General features: G+C 45.2%; 1 protein-coding gene across 1 annotated transcript in view; it reads left to right on the top strand.

Annotated features, from left to right (window-relative positions):
- The first annotated feature begins 458 nt into the window (after nt 1-458).
- LOC309565254 (uncharacterized protein) overlaps nt 459-6,817 on the top strand; it is a 177,391-nt gene continuing 171,032 nt past the window's right edge. Inside the window, exon 1 of the mRNA XM_082270134.1 lies at nt 459-474. The gene's annotated coding sequence lies outside the window, so the exon portion shown is untranslated. The remainder of the gene's footprint in view (nt 475-6,817) is intronic.

Below are 6,817 nucleotides of genomic sequence, written 5' to 3'. Positions count from 1 at the left end.
GTGTGTGACGCATTGCTTTTATGTTTTTTGTATATTGTGGGGAGTAGTTGTGAAATTTCCTTGTTAAATTTATTTACAATGACCATAAATCCTATCTGATCTTATCTTACCTTGCCATTTTGAAAATGTTAACACTTACAATATTACTGAATCCATAAAAGATGTTAATTTGCGTAATCTTCATGTAATGGGTTTTTATCAGAATATCAGAATGTCTGCAGGAAAACAGAATTGTTTATATGCTTAAATAGTGTAGTTGCTAGGCAGCATGCAGGGAAAGTTGTCGGTGACCTTGCACTGCTTCCTGTGTTAGTGTTTATATTCTTTTAAAGTATTTATTGTGTTGGTGTGATATTATACTATTGGAACAAAGGTAGCTTTGTTCACAAAGTGTGCCCACTCTCATTGCAAGTGCTTCAGAACAGAATTGCAGTGGACAAAAGTGCATAGTTCAAACATCGGTAGTTGGATTGGGTAAGTATAAAGTATTTCTGTTTTGTTTCTATAAATGTGCTTACTTCTTAAACCTTGGTATTGTTGATGTTGCTGTCATTGGTGATCGTTTACTAGGTGTTGTTACTACTGGAGTAATTGCTTAAAGCTGATTAAATCTTGGGAGTGCTGGGTGTGTTGCAATTAGCATATGTAAGATAGGTAAACTATACAGAGTAGAAAGTGTTTATATTTAAAGCGGAGTTCCGGCCTCAAATACCTTTTTTAACTAAAAATACCCCTATAATACTAATCCATCGCTCTTTACAAAACCGCTATTCTCATACTTACAAGGTGTACAGTATTGGATTTTAGTCAAAATCTTACTTTTAAAAACTCTGTCTGGGCGCGGCCATCTTGGATGTGGGCATCTGAAGCCGCAGTGTAACCTGATATGTCCTTCTTCCTGATTCCAGGGAGTGTTCTGGGAGTTCTTCCTGATTCCAGCCTCCTGGGAGTGATGACAAACAGCTCCCAGGATGCAATGCAAAGGCGGAAGTGATGTCGGTGGCTGCTGCCACAGAGGGGGAGAAGGAGGAAGTACAATAAAAAATGCTCTAAAAAAAGGTAAGGGACCCCCCAAAAAAATAGAAAATGCCCAATTGTTGATCAGCATAGCGAGCACTCCAGGAATCACTAAAGTTGCAAAATAGGCCAGAACTCCACTTTAAAGCGGAGTTCCACCCAAAAGTGGAACTTCCGCTTTAGGTAGTGCTAACCCCCTGACATGCCACATTTGGCATGTCAATTTTTTTTTGGGGGGGAGCGGGTACCTAGTTTTGACAGGTACCCGCTCCCACTTCCGCTCGGAGCGCCGCGACGCCCTGAGCGGAAGTTCTCCTCTCCCCCTCCCTCCCTGCAATCTTCTGGGACATGTCAGAGGTCCCAGAAGATTGCTGGCCAATCACGACGCGTAGCGCAACTCGCGCATGCGCAGTGCATACCCGGCTGTGAAGCCGCAAACTGTCACAGCCGGGTGCCCACACCGCCGGAGAGCAGAGAGGGAGAAGAGCGAGGCTTCGGGCGGCCGCATCGCTGGACCGTTGGACACGTGAGTGTGTTAGGCTGGAACACACTTTACAACTTTTGTTGCTAGATTTCCTTTAGATTTACCTCCAACTATGTAGTGCACAGGCCTGCCTGATTGCATACAAATTGAAAGTGTTTAGATTTGACCTCATATTTTATAGTTTTGGTAAATCTAAAGGAAAAAATCTAAAGACAATTGTATAGTGTGTATGGCCCATTAGGCCCCTTTCACACAGGCTTTCCGATCCGATCCGCCTGTCAGTTTCTCAGCCAGACCTGATCAGATGTTCCATGCAGCCCTATGGAGTGGCGGATGTCAGAGGAGACATCTCCACTGACACCCGCTGCTATCCAATCCGATCCTGTCTGTGAAATCCGGGTGGATAGAAACCCTATTTTCCATCCGTCTGGAGGATCAGATCGGATAGGATCGGATGAGAACGGACAGGCAGTCCGTTCTCATTCGATCTCCCCATAGAGGAGAGCGGGGATCTGACAGCTCTGTCTCTGCACACAGAACGGAGATTGAGCTGTCAGACGCCTGCTCAGTGGGGATAGGCGGATCGATCCCCCGCTGAGCAGAACGGACTCTGTCGGGCGCACCGCCCATGTGAAAGGAGCCTAAGTGTGGTATTTAAGGACCCCTTTACACAAAAGTTGGCCTTTTGAAGGGTTATCTGCAGTGATCACTTTTTTAGAGGGCATTTGACAGGTGATGTGTCCCCTCCTGCTGCCTGTTTTAAAGTGATTGTGGTTTTTTTTTTAAAAATCAACGAATATGCCAATACTTACCTGCTATGTGCAATGCTTTTGCACAGAGCAGCCCGATCCTTATCTGTCGGGGTCTCCCACCAGCGCTCCAGGCCCCTCCTCTTCGGCGGGTGTCCCCACAGAAAGCTGCTTTCCATGGGGCACCCATGCGGGCCCACTCCTGAGTCCCACTGCTACGTCCATTGACAAACAGCGGGATTTAGCCCCCCCCCCCCCCGCTACCATGTCACAGCTTTTGATTGATAGCAGCGAGAGTCAATCTGTCCAATGAGGAGAGAGACAATGGCTGGAGCCGCTGCACTCGTGCACATCACTTGATCAGTTTAGCTCAGGCAAAAAAAGGGGGGGCTGGGGGGAGCAGCAGAACAGAAAGTTTTTCACCTTGATGCATAGAATGCATTAAGGAGAAAAACTTTAAGGCTTTACAAGCACCTTAAAGGGGTTGTAAAGGCAGAAGGTTTTTTTTTTTTTTTTTAATCTAAATGCATTCTATGCATTAAGATATAAAGTCTTCTATGTGTAGCAGTCCCCCTCAGCCTCCTAATACTTACCTGAGATCCTTCTCTATCCAGCGATGTCCACAATTTCTTCGGCTGTCTCTTCCTCCTGATTGGCTGAGACACAGTAGCGGCGCAGTTCGCTCCCACTGCTGTCAATCAAAGTCAGTTAGCCAATCAGGAGAGAGAGGGATCGGGGCGGGGCCGAACTGTAGCCCTGTGTTTGAATGGACACACGGAGCTGCAGCTTGGCCCGGGTGCCCCCATAGCAAGCTGCTTGTTGTGGGGGCACTCGACAGGAAGGAGGGGCCAGGAACAGCAAACAGGGACCCAAGAAGAGGTGGATGTGGGCCACTATGTGCAAATCCACTGCACAAAGCAGGTAAGTATAACATGTTTGTTATTTAAAAAAAAACACAAGAATTTACAATCCCTTTAACCTTTAGAAGCCCACACCACCATAGTTGTAGCATGGCCTCATTCAACCCAAATGCAATAGAGGGGATACGTTTTGCCATAGTGTGATGTAAAGCTTATGTAAACCTCTGTACAGCTGCCTTTGTAGTTTGGGAAAGGGGGGGGGGGGGTAAAATGTGGCTCACTCACCTGTTTTACCCCCCCCCCCCCCCTGACTGTAGGTGAAAAGTTAGCCTTAGCGGAATAGTAAGTTATGTTTGCTCATTATGAGTGCATCAGGATAAATTCAGCGGACAAAAGTCCATAGTTTGTTTGAAAAAAGCAGAAGTTTGGAGACGGTAGACTTGGCAAGTACCTGTGTATAAAAGTTTTATTACTTCCACTACTTCTAGGTAAATTAGTAATAAAAAAATATATATTAAAAAAACACTGTCAGGACTCGGACCTCAACTTGCAACCTCTGCTATGTCTGGTAATGTCTCTTCTTGCTGAGCCATCTGAGATCTGGACAGCTACCTGCCTGATTCCTTAGTCTACCTTGCATTGTGTTTTGTTTCTCTTGAACCTTGAACCCTTTGCTCCTCCTATGAACTTCCCATTTAAGCCATGCCTTTGTACTTCCTGTTTGCTAGATTATAGTGCTTTCCCATCAATACCTCGCTCTTGTCCCTCTTGGTTCCGTCTATATCTTCACTACCTCTTGTTACTGACCTTTGGCTTATTCCTCGACTATGCTTCCACTTGATCCCAACCCGTAACCACTTGTTACTGACCTTTTGGCTTATTTATTAACTAAGACTGATCCCTACCTGCTATATCTGCTACTGGACCCGGGTTGCTCACCTCCTGGTTGGGCGATCCTGAGGACTGTGGCCTGGTACTTACACGCAACAAAACCCATCTCCACCATCAGCAGCTCTGGTGAATACATTTTAGTGCTTAGACCCTGCACCTCGGGTGAGCCCACATCTTCTGCCATCCGTCATAGCTCCGGGACTCTGAGCCTGACCCCTTACCATAACAAACACTTAGGTAGCTATCTGCCCACAATAATTAAAGCTGGACTCTGGAAAACTAGAAGTCTTCCCTTGCAGTGGGCCTCTGCCTGAACTGTAAATGGTAACTGCTCACTTATGCCTAGGGGACCAGGTACAGCTATTTTTACCTACCATGCTCCTCTGTGCTGCTAGACTCACCCTTGCAGCCTCTTCTTCCATGAACTCTGGTGTTCTAAGGTCTCTGATGTCATGAAGACTGATGAAGGAACTATAGCCTTGCATTTCACGTGCACATGCTGAGGGAAAGTCCATTGTTGGAGTGGAGCACTATTTGCCAGGGGATTTGAGGATCAGGTAAGTAAAAATGCTCTCATTGTCCCCTAGAGTAAATTAGCAACAACCCTCGCAGTGTGGGGGCAGCCCCACTGCAAGGGAGGACTATAGACTTTCCTGGAGTTCCATTTTAAATTGATTGTAAACCTTCCTTATTTTCAAAATATAATTATGCACAGAGCAGCCCCAATTCTCCTCTTCCCTCCCTCACTGGCGCTCCTGGCTTCTCCTCTTCTCAGGGTACCACCATAGGAAGTCCTATTGTGGCACACCTGCGAGCTCCATCCCAAGCTGTGCTGCCTATGTCCATAGACAGAGTGTGTCTTGCCCCTGCCCACTGCTCCCTCATCACAGGATTTGATTGACAGAAGCAGAAGCCAATGGCTCCTGCTGCTGCCTGTCTGTCCTTTGAGGTAGAGAAAGCGGAGAGAGCCACTGCTCTTGGGTACAGCGCTGGATTGAGATTGGGCTCAAGTAAGTATAAGGGGGAGCTGCAGGATCCTATGCACAGAAGGTTTTATACCAAAATGCAGAAATTGCATTTAGGTAAAAAAAACTTTGTGTCTTCAGAACCACTTTAAAGGCTAAAAAGTTACCAGATTCAGTAAAAGTGCTATGGCCTCTGTAATATTCTGCTACAATTCCACTTGTTTAAAAAAGTAGAAAAAAAAAACATCTTTTGCTGCAATATCCACCTTCAATCCAGTACTTTTTTGCTGCCACTACATGTCCTCCATCTGGTTGCCAGCATCTTTCAACCCATCATCCTGGACTCACCTCAGCCTGTCACTGGATAGTGAAAGTAGAAGCAGCACAGTGACGAGCACATCTCTGTCACTCTACTTTCTCTTCCTATCAGCATGTTTTTTATTCAGCCCATGAACTAATTGACTCCTTGTGCTGCTTCTTACTCTTAAACTCCAGCCCTGCTGTACAGGGTTATCATATACTAAATTATCCTTGCATTTGTAGACATGGTCCGAAACAACTGTCACACAAGGTTTTAGCACTATAGAAGCTTAATAGCAGTTGTTCAGAGTTATAACATTCACGATAAATGAGCATTATGGTGCATTGGAAAACAAGTGAGTTTCTACACAGCTCGCTGTAGTGTAATTCACTGTGATGCTGATGGGGGGACAGCATCTGGTACAAAGTACTGGCCCACTGGGAAGATACTTTGCAAGATTCTTGTGGCACCAGACGGTGTCCCCTGTACTGTCCTTACTTAACAGGAACCTTTCTCTGTGCTATGCACTGTCCCTAGCTAGCGGGTTCCTTGCTCTAACCAGCTATTTGCTCAAAGAACTATCAAATTACTTGGGATGCCCTTTTTAAAGGCTCCCTTGTTAAACCCTGTAATAGAACCGACCAACAATGTGCTTGTGTGCTTCCGTCAGTATACCGCTTCCTTCAGTCTTGAACATAGATATCAGATATTATAGCCGCCCCATACAAGACTAGCTGAGAACTTAGCTTGTATAAGATCTGGAACTGTTTATTGAACAAACTCACACAGAATATATACCCTACCATGTCAGAATTAACATAACTAAGGAACAACTAACACAGACTGTAACCAGAAACATAATTAACCTGAGCTAATTAACTAGCAATATGGACAGAAACAATAGGCGAATGGGAATCCACACCCAGATAATGTTGTAATTAACATGCTAATTAACTCAGCACTTAAACCAACCTGGGTGACCAGAATGCTGGCAACTAGGCTAAAACAAAGTACATTACACATTATCCTAAGTATAAACACAGAGCAATTTATTAAGCAGACAATAGCAAGAGACCCCAGTAGTAGACTGTCCATCTACAATAGTCTGAGGCAAAGCTCATAAAATGTTCCATCATTCTGATACAGTGGAATTAATGTATCATAGATTTCTTAAGTGATATTGTGGATAAATATTGCTGTCCCATTTGAAGTAATCCAAGCCATATTCTCAGTGTCCATTAAGTAGTTGTCCATCATTTTCTCCGTCACCCTGTGCCCCTAATAGACACAGGGTGATTTAAACATAAGAGGGACATGGGGAGCTTAGACATTGATTTCCCAACCTCTCTAAGGTAAGCTGGATTCTATGAGCTTTCAAACCAAAGCGACTACCGTTGCAACCGCTTTACGCCAATGTTAAACAAATATGTGGCCTCACTGCACTGGGATTTTTTAGATGGGGGCTGCATATGTTTCTGCCTTTGTGCTGGGTGGCACGGTGCGCTTCCTGCACAGAGACTGGGGTCTCACCAAGAGCCCCAGGCCCTGTA

Source organism: Pelophylax lessonae (assembly GCF_965119305.1).
Source record: "Pelophylax lessonae genome assembly, chromosome: 10".
NCBI lineage: Eukaryota > Metazoa > Chordata > Amphibia > Anura > Ranidae > Pelophylax > Pelophylax lessonae.
The sequence above is the reverse complement of the archived record's forward strand: the minus strand, read 5'-3'. Positions and strand labels throughout refer to the sequence as shown.